The sequence below is a fragment of the Staurois parvus genome, unplaced genomic scaffold, assembly GCF_062004578.1.
Source record: "Staurois parvus isolate SC_StPar_1 unplaced genomic scaffold, SC_StPar_1.0 ptg000704l, whole genome shotgun sequence".
In the NCBI taxonomy this organism is placed as follows: domain Eukaryota; kingdom Metazoa; phylum Chordata; class Amphibia; order Anura; family Ranidae; genus Staurois; species Staurois parvus.
In genome coordinates this window covers 6,710,202-6,725,190 of record NW_028318500.1, presented here as the reverse complement: position 1 = coordinate 6,725,190, position 14,989 = coordinate 6,710,202, and the positions used below count along the sequence as shown (strand labels likewise).

The 14,989-nt window shown below is 45.4% G+C and overlaps 1 pseudogene; it reads right to left on the bottom strand.

Annotated features, from left to right (window-relative positions):
* Nucleotides 1-5,106: 5,106 nt before the first annotated feature.
* On the bottom strand, nucleotides 5,107-6,228 carry LOC149445958 (uncharacterized; annotated as a pseudogene).
* Between the last annotated feature and the right edge of the window lie 8,761 nt (nucleotides 6,229-14,989).

The following is a 14,989-nucleotide window of genomic DNA, read 5'->3' as shown; positions in this document are numbered from 1 at the left end:
CCAGAACGCATAATAACATGGAAGTGTATGCTTTCCATATCGGATATAAAATCGCAGTGTATGCTTTCCAGATCGGATAATAAAATCGAAGTGTATGCTTTCCAGATCAGATAATAAAATCGCATTGTATGCTTTCCAGATCGGATAATAAAATCAAAGTGTATGCTTTCCAGATCGGATAATAAAATCGAAGTGTATGCTTTCCAGATCGGATAATAAAATCACAGTGTATGCTTTCCAGATCGGATAATAAAATCGCAGTGTATGCTTTCCAGATCGGATAATTAAATCACAGTGTATGCTTTCCAGATCGGATAATAAAATCGAAGCATATGCTTTCCAGATCGGATAACAAAATTGAAGTGTATGCTTCGATTTTATTATCCGATCAATGTGTGATTCAATCAAAACATTCAGCACCGAGCAGCACCAAGGTCTTTTGTTCATGAATATGATTTGATTGATCAACATTTGTGATCACATGGTGGAAACAGAGGTGACTGATCATTTATGATCTGTAAATTATGAAAGTATCAAATGAAATCCATTTCTCTGTGTGTGTCATATCAATCAAATGGGTTGTCGACTATATTCCTATGAGAAGAGATTGATCAGAAAGGAAAGTGATCATTTATTGAAAAGTGTATGGCCACCATTAGCGGTTGTATAGGGTGTGATTACGAATTATTCTATGTTATATTTCCTGTAGAGCTTTGATTTCCCCCCCCCCCCCCCCCCCCGTCCTTACACATAAACATGTTTTTCATATTAACTTTTGGTTAATAATTATATATACTGTATATATCATCCTGGCCAGGAAAAGGTGTTTAATGTGTTCTACACTGTATATACAAGGGGGTTATATACACAATGCATGGCCCTAATCAGTGCTCTTTTCTCCTGCTGCTGGGGGTGGGGGCAGCTGTTTTGGTAGAAGAGGCGAGCAGTCGGTAGGAGCCGGTTTGGACAGGATTTCTGTGCATGCTCTGTGGGTACAGCAGCTCAAGGCTCAGTACATCCGCTCAACTTATCACCGCAGTCATTTCACAGCAATATCTCTCCATGTTCTCTGTACAGTCTTGTATGGAGATCATTACATGTTCAGGAGTCGCATTGCTGATCCTGTGAATTAAAAAAAAAAAAAAGGCCCTGAATTTAAAATGTCATCAATGGGCAAAGCTGGCTCTATCTATTCAGAGACAGGAAAATAACAACGCCCCGAAGTAATGCCCCCTTTGTATTCATTTATTATAAAGCGATTGCACAAAAATCGTTACATGAAAAAAAGGCATTTTAAATTGTGCTGATTTGGAAAGGCAGGAAAAAAGTAAAAAATAACCCGGTAAAGAAATAAAATAATATACACATACAGAAATATTATAGGTGATTTGTTGCATATATTACTGTACATATCCTAGGCCTCATTCACATGATCCAAACTGTCACATGCAATGCGTTTTCCTAGGATCTCAGGTGATCCGTTCAGCCGGGGCTGCTCAGCCTTGAATGACAGGGTCTGTGGCTCTCCCTGCGGTTAGAGATAAACGTCCAACCCTTAGCCTGGGTTCACACTCATGCGGTGCGGAATTCGCAGTGGTTTCTGTGCGAACTCCGCACCGCATCACAATCGCACCCCATTCATGTGAACCGCTGCGGGTGTGTATGTTAACAACATCCGAAAATTGGTTCGCAGAATGCAGTGCGATGTGCAGAATTGGATCGCATGGGTGTGAATACTCATGCAATCCGATTCTAGTGCGGACCAAAAAAAGGGTCCTGCACCTCTTTGGTGCAGATGTGGTGCGATTTGAGCCATACAAAATGTGATTTGCACAGGAATGCGGTGCGGTTCCTGTGTGAATCTCATACGATACACCGCACCGCATATGTGTGAACCCAGGCTTAAGACTAGGTTCACACCTTTGCAGTTTGTGTTTTATCCATTTCTGCAGTGTGTTTTGCATTTTTGCACGTGCTTTTGATGCGTTTTTTTCTGGTTGCTAGGCAGATTCAAATGCAAAACGAACCAAAAACGTGGCACAGACGCAGCAAAAACGTACTACATGTTATTCTGCTTTTCTTTCCATTGAATTCTATAGAACCAAAAATGCAACTTTTTGCATTCAAAACAGTCCCTGACCCTTTCCAAAAAACGCACCGGGTGAAAACGCGGAGACGTGAACGTGTCCCATAGGAAATCTTGTTAAATGGACTGTAGTGCACTTCTGCAAAACACTGCAGAAAACGCTTAGGTGTGAACCTGGGGTAACACAGATTGTGTCCAGAGGTGGACATTTGTCCCCAACTGCTGGATTTGCAGATACATGCTTACAGCAGCGGAGGACTGTGAGTCCTGTGAGCCATGCTAAGAAGTCGCAGCTGATTGGAGCACCTGGGATCCTGGCCACAGGTACCAGCACGCTACATTCATACTAGATTCCTGAATTTGATTTATCTAAACCCAGGAGAAATGATCTGAGACATATAAACAAACTTTATGCTTTCCAGATTAAGTTCATTTGCACTGAAATGTACTTGCATTTAAATGTGTTTACGTGCGTTTATATGCGTTTAGATGTATCCAGTCTGCTTCTGGATGTGCAGAATTCTATTTTCCCTAAACAATACTAAACTGAATGCATCTAAACCAGGGGTGGACTGACAACTCATGGGGCCCCCGGGCAATAGGGGATCATGGGGCCCCTGTGTCCTCACCCACACTCAAACCACACCCAAAAAAGCCTATGAAAGGTACTAAGGGCATCTCATGGGGCCCCCTACTGACCCTGGGACCTCGGCAGTGCCCGAGTACCCAAATGGTCAGTCTGCCCTGATCTAAACTCAGCAAAGCTCAGAGAGTGAAATATACTACTAAAAACCTTTATATGTATATATATATGTGTAGGACCACCCCCGAAGGAGCTGCTTGGCAATTTTGAGTTCCCTTTACTGCGCCTCAACTACAGGAACAACCTCAGCCCCTCTGACACATCTGGTTGAATAAAATCACTGTGAGTACAAGTAACAACACGAGTGTAAAATACCTTTTGCCTGGCTGTGGGGTATTGCCAATAAATAAACACACACCTGTTTAGTTACATAGTTAGTCTGGCTGAAAAAAGACAAAAGTCCATCCAGTTCAACCATTAAAAAAAAAAGTTATAATCCTACACCCACAGTTGATCCAGAGGAAGGCAAAAAACCTAGCAAAGCATGATCCAATTTGCTCCTGCAGGGAAAAAAATTCCTTCCTGATCCCCCGAGAGGCAATCGGATATTCCATGGATCAACTTTACCTATAAATGTTAGTATCCAGTTATATTCTGTGTATCTAAGAAAGAATCCTGGGCTTTTTTGAAGCAATCCACTGAGCTGGCCAGAACCAACTCTTGAGGGAGTCTATTCCACACTTTCACAGCTCTCACTGTGAAGAAACCTTTCCGTGTTTGGAGATTAAATTTCTTTTCCTCCAGATGTAAAGTGTCCCCCTTATCCTCTGTGATGACCTCACGCTGGTAGACACGCATAATCTTAAAATGGTCGTGAGAACCACCATCGGGCTCAGGGTAGGATTTCTGCTGCTGTTCCTAATTTTTAGAGAAATGATTTGCACGTGCAGGCCGGACAATAATCACACTGACAACTGTGCAGTATAACCACGTCCTCATCTCTGTTTATTGCAGGGCAGTGCTTAACCTTTTATACATAGAAAACAATAGAGTATACATCACTATTATGTAAATACAGTCACATTCTAAAAGGCACATTTTGCTTGGCTGAAATATAGGAGAAGTGCAGAAACTTGAAGCTTGAGGCCCGTTATCTTTTCACTCCCCCTCACATATCCAAGGCCTAAGTAAGATCCTCTCAGTGCGAAGGGAGGGGTTGAGAACATCGTTCTGAACAAGCAAGTTAAGGAGGACTGCAAAGCCCAGCAGACAAAAATATATACATACAACACATATATTTAAAAATATGAAAAAGTATAAAAGTAAATATATATATATAAAATGTATATTTTAAACAGGAAACAGAATAGGCATTTTACCAAATCCATCACAGTCCCCCCTTAAAATTACTATTTTCCTCTGTCCCTATAAAGCCTAGCTCATCTGTCCTTATGTACCTTGGAACTCTTTTATGCTGTACATTAGACGGGTGATGACTATTTCATCACCTCCCTTGCCACAGACTTTGTACATAAGGAAGTCAGATGCTATCCCTACAAAATTGTGAAATTGCTGTTTGCGGGAGGGACCGTAGAGGAGTGAAGGGTTTATCCTCTTCCATCACAAAAGGGTCCTCCTCTTCTTGATGGAGAAATGTAGGTGTGCTGTTGTCTACAGCCTTGCTTATTAACTTCTTTACAAATAGTAGAATACAACATACAATCAGAGCTAAAAGAACTAGAATTATTAATACCGTTACCCCTATTTGGGCAAGCACTTTTTGCCACCCACTCATCCAGCTAAAATATTGATCCCAACGGGTCTGTGATACCTGAGTTCTTCTTCAGCTCCACTGACAGATCTACTAATTTCTTTATAGCCAGAGTAACCTTACCATTTGGGCCAGTATTGTCAGGAATGTAGGTGCAACAGGTTCCCATTCTTTTTATCATTTTACAGACACCTCCTTTCTCAGCTGACACCGTGTCTAAGGACACCCGGTTCTGCAATGCCATATAGGAGGTGGGAGCTAATTGGTCAGCAATTCCCTGGAGGGCATCCCTGGTGTAATTCACAAACCTCTGTTGGTTATAGTATATATAGTTAATCCAATCCACATTTTTGTTAACAGTTAAAGACTCAAAACCAGCTTTTACCTGGTCCCTGGCTTTGAATTCATCAGGGACCCCCCTTGGGACCCCTATGGCATCTATGTATACATGAGGGTCAAAACTTCCGGAGGGAGCTGTCCGCTTCCTCCTGTGACTAGATGCGGAGTCAGTATGTGTGTCTGGGGTATCTTCTGTTAGGATATGGAGAGGCATAATGACCTTTGCAAGGGCACATTCACCGGTCCAGGTTCCCTCTAGCCTGGTCCTGATCTTTAGGTCCCCGCAGATCCAGTATATGTCACCAAGGGACTGGGTTTGGTTTTGTATTAACTTCCCTGAGACACTACTGTAGGTAGAGCAGTATCCTTCGGGGAAATTACCCAGGAACCTTCCATTACCCTGGTAATTAGAGTAACAGGTATAGTTCCCGGGATATATAGTGATGCCCTCTCCAGGCTTCAGGATTTTGGTAACTATAGGATACTCCTCTTTCCACGTTTCACACGCAGAGTGATTGGTGGATGTATTAGTGAACAGGCTGAGGAAACATTCCTCACTGTCTTGTGGGATCTGGAGAGGGACTGTCCCTAAATGTGGCCTGGCACTACCACAGACATAGCAGTTACTTCTGTTATGTTGTTTGGCACTGAATCTCATCCACTCAAGCCACAGGTTAGTGTCTGAGAACCCGGTTTCAGCCGCCATTGTCTCTTCAAAAGTAGGATTTGCTATTGCTATCATGTCTTTTATAGCAGGGATGACAGGTTTAAGGGGCAGTATGTGTGTAGGTTTGGCGGTTGCCAGGAGAACGGTACTTGCCTGACTGTATTGTGCCAAGTGTAAAGTTTAATGGAGGGGGGATTATGGTGTGGGGTTGTTTTTCAGGGGTTGGGCTTGGCCTCCTAGTCCCAGTGAAGGTAAAATTTTGCTTGAGGTGTACCTTTCTGTGAGTGCCTGCCTAAGCAGTAAAGTCCTGCATCATCGTGGCTGGGATTCTCAATGTTTAAGACGAGTCTTTCTCTGCAATCACTGCACCCTGACTTCCAGATGGACATACGTTTAATGAGAGGCTTCCCCACCTTATCTTTCCTTTTTAAGGCACTCCATGGTTGATACCCCCAACCTGCTCCAGTACTCCATCCCACTGATCCCCAATGGGCACAGTTCGATCCCCAAAAATCATCCGTTATACATATGTATATCTGATCCGAGTTGATCGCCAGACAAGCCCGCTGTGCCCAACCCGGTCTACGACTATTGCAATATATGGGTATCATACTACAAAAATCAAAGGTGAATGCAGCCACATATGTGTTGGATGAATTGTACCAGAATATGAAGGTGTCATTCATCCTAGTGATGGCCACCTGTTGAACACCTGTTTTGGTGATAGCCACGTGCTGAGCTTCTATCAAACTCATTAGGAAAAGGATATACAACACAATCATCGTGGTGCAGGCAGAATCTTGTCTTCAGGAGATAGGGCTTTCTTACAATGGGAGGCGTGTATCCAGGTGTTTTTCCCTTCTAGCTTGACTGATGTAGCTGTGGTCAACAGGACTTGGAATGGTCCTTCGAATCGGGGATCAAGTGAATTTTTCCTCGTGAATTTCTTCACCAACACCCAGTCTCCTGGCTGAAGACTATGAGTTCCCGAGTCTGCCTCTGGATCTGAAATGGAGGAAAACACTCGAGAATGGATATTGGTTAATTCTCTAGACCGGGTGTCGGCAACCCGCGGCTCCAGAGCCGCATGCGGCTCTTTTTCATCTTTGCTGCGGCTCCGGAGCACACTGCCCACCAGGTGACAGGCAATAGGGTTTCAGTGGTCGGCAAGCCGCGGATCGCAAGCCACATGCGGCTCTTCTGTGTGCCGGGCGCCCGCTCCCCTCCCTCCTCTCGGGCGGCCGCCTCAAAAGTCAGGACTCTTTTAATCCGGCCCGCGGAGCGTGGAACATTGGCTGTCAGGATGTAGGCGGGGCAGCCAGGATGTAGGCGGGGCAGCGTGACGAACTCCTCTCCTCTCACAGTCCGCCCTGAAGACCGGAACACAGCGCGGGAACACAGCAAGAGGAACGCGCGGAGCAAAGGTAAGTGAATTGAGACCATATGGGGAATTAATTACTATATGGGGGATGAATTACTATGGGGGATGAATTACTATGGGGGATGAATTACTATAGGGGGGATGAATTACTATGGGGGATGAATTACTATGGGGGATGAATTACTATGGGGGATGAATTACTATATGGGGATGAATTACTATGGGGGATGAATTACTATATGGGGGATGAATTACTATATGGGGGATGAATTACTATGGGGGATGAATTACTATATGGGGGATGAATTACTATGGGGGATGAATTACTATATGGGGGATGAATTACTATGGGGGATGAATTACTATATGGGGGATGAAGCTAACTGCACGATCCTGTATATAGCATTAAGGTAAGAAACAATATATGCAGTGTCGGATTTGTTTTAAATGTTGCAATGGTTTTGCGGCTCCCAGTCTTTTTTTTCCCTTCGGAAACGGGTCCAAGTGGCTCTTTATGTCTTAAAAGTTGCAGACCCCTGCTCTAGACAGACGTGTGACATAGCTAGTTAACACATCAGATTGTAACTGCAACTGCTGTGGAAAGTAACAGCCAAGTCTGGGGGCTGAACCAAACAAAATTTCATAAGGGGACAGGGCATGTTTCCCCCGGGGGGTGTGTCTGACACTAAACAGAGCAATGGGCAAACTATCTGGCCAACTCATGTTAGTCTCTTGGGCCATCTTTAGCATCCTGTTTTTTATAGTCCCATTTCCTAACGAGAGTTGGGGCGTGGTGGTTGATGTTCGCGCTGCCCTTCCCGGGGGTCCCTGTCTTGTCTGGGATGTCTTGGGGCTCTGCATTCTCTTCTAAAGTGTCCCTGTTTCCCACAGTTATAACAGGTGATCCTTTCCCTGATATTGGGCAATGATGGTGGACGAGTGTAGGTGGGATCTTCGTCATTGACCACCATGAGGGGCGCTGTTTTTTTCCCTTTTTGGTTTTCTATGCCTCTGGCCACCAACAGTAAATCAGACATCTTCATAGAGTGGTACTCAGGGTGGGCCACCATCAGCCCTTTCCTGATATCCTCTTTGAGCCCTGAGACAAAAGCAGCTGAGAGCATGTGTATATGTGCCTTTTCATATTGAGAGAAGCCTAGATCATCAAAGGCCTGTATGAGTCTGGCATAATACTTCTCCACAGACTCCCCTTTATCTCAGAAATACACTCAGAACAGGATATTACACCTGCCGCCCCTCGCTCCGTGAAGCCTCAGCAGCTGAGCTAAACCCTCAGGGGTCTCCCACACTGTCAACCCCGAGTCACCGTCCGTAGACGCTTGTTGCAAGGTTCCGTCTTCCAGGGGCCAACAGCTCACCTGGTCAAAAACTCGATTGCAACTTTCCTTTCAGTCTACTGAGTTATCACAGTCGCACAGGACGACAGACACTGAACAAATACACAGTCAGCAGAGATCCAGTGGCAGGTTCGTTAAACAGCCCCAGGCGAGGAATAAAAATTACCTGCCTCTAGATGGCCTCCGGAAGCCGACAAGACTGGCAGCCAGACTGGACAGAAACAAATCGTACAGTGGTAAGTATAAGAAGTACCTACCGTACTCTCAGGGGGTGCGCAAATCCCTTTTGGTCTGTCCTGGCCAGCCGCTCAGTCCCTCGCGCGGTCTTCCATCGGTCAGAACCTGGGGCCCCGCGTAGGCGCCAGCTAAAATGGTCGTGAGAACCACCATCGGGCTCAGGGTAGGATTTCTGCTGCTGTTCCTAATTTTTAGAGAAATGAATTGCACGTGCAGGCCGGACAATAATCACACTGACAACTGTGCAGTATAACCACGTCCTCATCTCTGTTTATTGCAGGGCAGTGCTTAACCTTTTATACATAGAAAACAATAGAGTATACATCACTATTATGTAAATACAGTCACATTCTAAAAGGCACATTTTGGTTGGCTGAAATATGGGAGAAGTGCAGAAACTTGAAGCTTGAGGTGCGTTATCTTTTCATTCCCCCTCACATATCCAAGGCCTAAGTAAGATCCTCTCAGTGCGAAGGGAGGGGTTGAGAACATCGCTCTGAACAAACAAGTTAAGGAGGACTGCAAAGCCCAGCAGACAAAAATATATACACACAACACATATATTTAGAAATATGAAAAAGTATAAAAGTAAATATATATATATAAAATGTATATTTTAAACAGGAAACAGAATAGGCATTTTACCAAATCCATCACAATCTATTCAGCCCTGGTTTACACTGATGCAGTGCGGAATTTGCAAACATTTTGTATGGCTCTAATCGCACCGCACCCGCGCCAAAAACGCGCAGGACCCTTTTTTTGGTCCGCACTAGAATTGAATTCCATGGGTATTCACACCTATCAGATCCGATTCTGCACATCATACCCCGTTCATGCGAACTGCTGCAGGTGTGTATGTTAACAACACCCCAAAAGCGGTCTGCAAAACGCGGTGCGATGTGCAGAATCGGATCGCATAGGTGTGAATACCCATGGAATTCGATTCGACCAAAAAAAGGGTCCTGCACGTTTTTGGTGCAGGTGCAGGGTGATTAGAGCCATACAAAATGTATTGCTCCAATCGCACTGCACAGAAATCACATGTGATTCACACAGGAATGCGGTGCGGTTCCTGTGCGAATCACATGCGATATACCGCACTGCATATATGTGAACCCAGACTAATACCGATTAGCATAAATGACAGTTTAAACAGGATTGAACACACAGCAGGTAGGTTAGGACACAGTTTGCTACACAAGGTAAAAACTATACCCAAGTATAAAAGGAAGAAATAGGGTTCTATATCTTTATCTACATCACCAATCTGGTCTCAAAATATCAACCACACTGTTCTCTTCAATCCTCCCAAGACCTTCTGCTCTCTAGTTCCCGTGTCACCTCCTCCCATGCTCGCCTCCAGGATTTCTCACGAGCTTCTCCCATCCTGTGGAACTCTCTACCCCAATCTGTCCGGCTGTCTCCTAATCTATCCACCTTTAGACAATCCCTGAAAACTTTTCTCTTTAAAGAAGTCTATTCTGCTTCTACCTAGTAAACCACCATTTGTTTCCTCCATCAGCTCATCCCCTCACAGCTATTACATTTAGTATCACTCAACCCTTCCTCCTAGATTGTAAGCTCTAACGAGCCGGGCCCTCTGTTTCCTCTTGTACCAAATTGTATTGAAACTTTAATGTCTACCTTCATTTTGTAGAGCGCTGCGCAAACTGTTGGCGCTATATAAATCCTGTATAATAATAATAATAATTAGCTAGGATCAATATATCAATTAGCAAGTCAGCTGAAAATGTTTATGAACTCTAAATGCAGCAAGAATAATTATAATTCTATGCTGATTTTTGAGTGCACTAAAATTAATGATCAGGGGTGTGGTACCACTTTAACTAGCAAACAGCTAGGGCCTTGAGGCAATTATTATTGTTATACAACATTTACGAGGCGCCAACAGTTCGTGCAGCACTTTACAATATAAGGGAGACAGTACAACTACAATACATTTCAGTACAGAAGGAATAGGAGGGCCCTGCTTGTAGGGGCAGACCTTAGTCCTAAGTGTTCACCGGCTAAAACGTTGTAGCTCATTGGCACATGTTGCAGCCATCAATAAGGTCTCTTTCACATGGACTTTCCGATCTGGTCCGCCTGCTCGATTTTCAGGCAGACCCAATCAGAACCTCAATCCTCCATGGAGCGGCAGGTGTAAACGGACATGTGTTCATTTACACCCGCCGACATCCAATCCGATCCCACCCGCAAAAAAGGGACGGATGGGGAGCCAATTCCTCTTTTGTCCGTCAGATCTGGTCAGATGGAAACAGACAGGTGGTTCGTTCTCATCCAACCGCCCACTGAGGAGAGCAGGCTGCTCTGTGTCTGTTCTGCAGCAGCGGACATAGACCTGTCATCCGCTTGCTCAGCGGGGACCAGCGGAGAGATCCCCAGCTGAGCGAGAGGATCCACTAAACGGGTCTGTCCATGTGAAAGGACCCTAAGGCCAGCAGGCAATATTAAAGCTACAGGATAGCAGGTTAGGCAGTTCCTAATGGCTCATTCTATAGCAGTGGTAGCAAGTCCCACCAGATCCAGCAACAAACGAGTGATCCTGGATGTTTGCTCACTCTGGGTTCCCCAGGCGACTCCGGTTTGTAGTGCACCAAATTTGTACTCTTGCAGTGGTTCAGTCTCTCTCTGTCTGTCCACAGGTCACAACTCTGCATGGACTGACACAGCAAGGGATGTATACTAGCAGCAGCTCTGTCTTTCAGCTTCCTTTCCAGTGCGGTGCCAAACATTAAGCGCTCCTCACAGCATGACCTCTCTCTCTCTTACTCTCCCTCTCTCTCCCTCTCTCTCTCCAACCTCCAGCACACTCCTCTCTTTACTCTGTCCCCTGTAACCACACCTATGCTCTGAGACTTCTGGAAAATGCAGTCTAACTCTAGAAAATACAGTGTCCTGATACTGCTGACAAACCTCACTTCCCAGTGTCCTTTGTGTCTCTAAATGTTCAAGAAGGAGAGGTCAAAATCTCCATATTGCCATCTTCTGGCCAAAATGAGAAATTGTATAACTAATACTCTTGCATAATCTATAGTTGCCCTGCATGGCTCAATGACAGCATGTCTGTTACACACTCCCCCCACCAAAGAACATTTGGTCCCCAAAGGAGGGAAAAAGTCCACTTGCATATAATGCCCATAGCCTGGTACAAGCTCTCAAAGAACATTGGGAGGCAAAACAGGTTAGTACATATAAGAAAAAAAGCAACTGGCATGTAAATATGCATCTGGCAAGGGAACCTCCCACCATTTGTCATAAGTGGGGAGGTTGTCTTGCCCAGAAGCCACCAATACTGGGATGCCCCACCTGAATGTGCCAGGGGGTGAGTTGGAGTCACCCTCCACTGAATATTTAGTGGGAAGGGTCAGCGTTCAGATAGTCCTTTGGGAGGTGAGAATTATTTCCTCCGAACTTTCACCTAGGGTATCATAAGTCAGTCTCTTAGGGGGGCAAATTGATTGCTTTTCTCTTTGCTCTTTAAGCTCAGGTGCTTCTGGTACAACTGACTCTTCTTCTGGCTCTATAGGGGTGTATATATGTGTGTGTATATATATATTAGTTTCTGTGTCCTCTGCAGTCAGGAGGGGGTTTGAGGGTTCTCTTGACTAGGCAGAGATTGGCTTTGGGGTATGAATTCTGGAGCCTCAGGCCTGAGGGTCCCTGCCAGTATCTCTCTCTAGAAGGAGAAGGAATGGCAGTCTCTGACTTTGTAGATGGCCACAGTCAATCCATGACCACTTCTTCTTTCTCACTGTCCTCTTCATCTGTACTTGGTGGTAAGGATTGCGACCTGGTTATTGGACGTAATATTTGAGAGGTGGATTGAGTAGGCTGTGGATCTGGTTGTTGAGGAACAAAAACTGCCTCTGATAGGGATAGTAAGTGATTGCAGTGCCAGATCTTTAGTGGGCCTGTGCTTTCTTTTGGGTAGACCTGGTATCCTGGTAGCCCTAGCAACTGCTTACAGGTGATATACGACTGTGCCTTCCATTGATCAGCCAGCTTGTGTTTTCCAGGGATGCCCAAGTTCCTCAGTAACACTCTGTCACCAGGCTGCAAATCGTGTACTTTCACCTTCAGATCAAAGTTGAATTTGTTCTACTGCCCCCTGGTATCTGAAGCAGCCTGGGCTTTCTCATATGCAGTGTTTAGACTCTTCCTCAAATGGTCCACATATCCTCTGTGGGACATCATTGAGGTATGACCTAAAGATGTGCTGAAGGCTCAACTGGTAATCGAGCTTCCCTCCCAAATAGCCTGTACGGTGAATAACCTGTGGAATAATTTCAGTGTTATTGTAGGCATGTACGATGGCTGCAATGTGCCTACTACAATGTTGCTTCTTTTCTAAAGTAACAGTCCGAAGCATATCTAGGAGGGTGCGATTAAATCTTTCCACCTGGGGATCCCCTTGAGGGTGGTAGGGAGTGGTTTTTGATTTCTGAATACCTAACAGGTCTGACAATCTTTTAATGAGTCTGCTCTCAAAGTGTCTCCCCTGGTCAGAGTGAATACGTTGAGGCAGGCTGTAGTTGAGGGAGAACTTCTGTCACATACCTGATAGGAGACTGGAATGACGAGGTCGGCCTCACTTGTGTCACTAGCCCTGACCCCACTGGAAGTGGAACAGAGGGTGTCCAGGGGGACAAGAGCGCCAGCAAATGTTGTTTGCAGCTCTTGCAGTTGGAGACTTTGGAAGACTGATGAACCTCCGATTCAGGCACAGTAGTAACATGCAGAGCTGGTATGGTAGATCGCCAGGTGTGCACCAAAGCAAGGCAGGAAGCTGGGATGGGAGACAGGAGCAGTGTCATAGGGATAGCCAGGGTCATCAACGGGCGGACAGCAAGGTACAAAATCAGAAGCAAGCCTAAGTCAGGAGCAGAGCTGAAGTCAGGAACCAGTAACAAGCAGGAGAGTAATCAAGAGTCAGGTCAGGAACAAGCCGGGTCAGCAACAAGGAAATCACACAGGAACGAGCAGGAAACAGGGAACAGCTGAAGAAAGTCAGCACTCAGCACAGGCAGAGGCACCTCTTAAATAGTCCGTCTGGCGCCAATCTTCACCGTGCGTGTGCACGTGCGTGTGCGTGCATTTCTGTGCACATGTGCACATCTATTCACCAGCCGTCTCACGGGAATTCCCTTACAACTTCTCTACCAAAACTTTGGCCACCATAGATGCTCCACTCGAGTCATGCTCCAGACTCCATTGGTCCTTGACTTTGAATATGGCCCATTTGGACTGCTCTGCTGGGTAATATCTTCCTCTGTATGCACCGCATGCAAGAGTGGCAGTATCCTTCGACTTCAGCCTGAATGCAATGCCAATAGAAACAGTCTTTCACTAATTTGAGCATTCTTTCAGGCCCCAAGTGACCATGATTGTCATGCCATTTATTTTCAGGATCATTTGAGGAACCCCTTCGGCATAACTGCAACCAACGCCATTTTTTGTGTACTAGGCATGCTTCTCTTGGAGAGTTTGTCAGCAGTAGATCTGGACATTGGCCTTCCAGGACCTTCAGTGTTAAACTGCAGAGAGGGCCCTCCATCTGGTCCTTCCTTACGTCTTTGTTCAAGGTCACAGTAGTATTTGGGAACACTTGCCACTGAGACTCCAATGGTCCCTGTTATGCCTCTGGCTTGATATTCTGCTCCTTGACATAGGGCTTGTATCCCTTCTGGAATCAGTTGAGTCCACTCTTCAGAGGAAGCCCCTGAGTCATAGGATGTCCTTGCCAGAGCATCAACATCCCTGTTCCCGACCCCTGAAACAGAACCACAATCGGGGGGCCAACCAAGTGTGCCCGGTGGCTTCCTGCTTGTATGTGAGCAGGTTGTTGTCAGTTTTGACTATGAAGTTTGCACCATACAACTAATCTTTCAGTTTGTCCACTCCTGCCTACTTCAAGCCAAGAACTCCAAATTGTGGGTAGGGTAGTTCTTCTCAGCAGGTGTAAGAGTTTTGCTCACATAAGCAACAGGCTGTAGGTTTTCACCATGCTCTTGATACAACCCCCCTGCCTAGCCCGTCTCAACTGGCATCGACTTGCAGCTCAAATGGTTTGGTTGGATCAGCATAGGCTAGAACAGGGGCAGTCCACTTCAGCTAATGGAAGGCTTGAACACACTGGTCAGTCCACTGGTCTTGGATTGAATCCTGACCGGATTTGATGTGTCTGGGTCATCATCATCATCCTCATTCTTCAGCAATTCATTAAAGGGCCAAGATATTTTAGCAAATCCAACAAATATTCTGTAGTATGAGAAAATCTCCAGGAAGGACCTAAGCTCAGTTACATTGGTAGGTCTTGGCCAAGAGGTGACAGCTTCTAGCTTCTGGGGGTCAGTAGAGACAACATGCCCAAGATAATTAACTGAAGGCTGAAAAAACTGACACTTTTCTAGAAACAACTTCAATTCCTCATCATGGAGTCTCTTCAGAAACTTCACTAAATGCTCCTCATGTTTTTCAAGGGTTTTGACTAAGACAATGATATTGTTCTGATACACCAGCACTTTGATCAGATTCATGTCC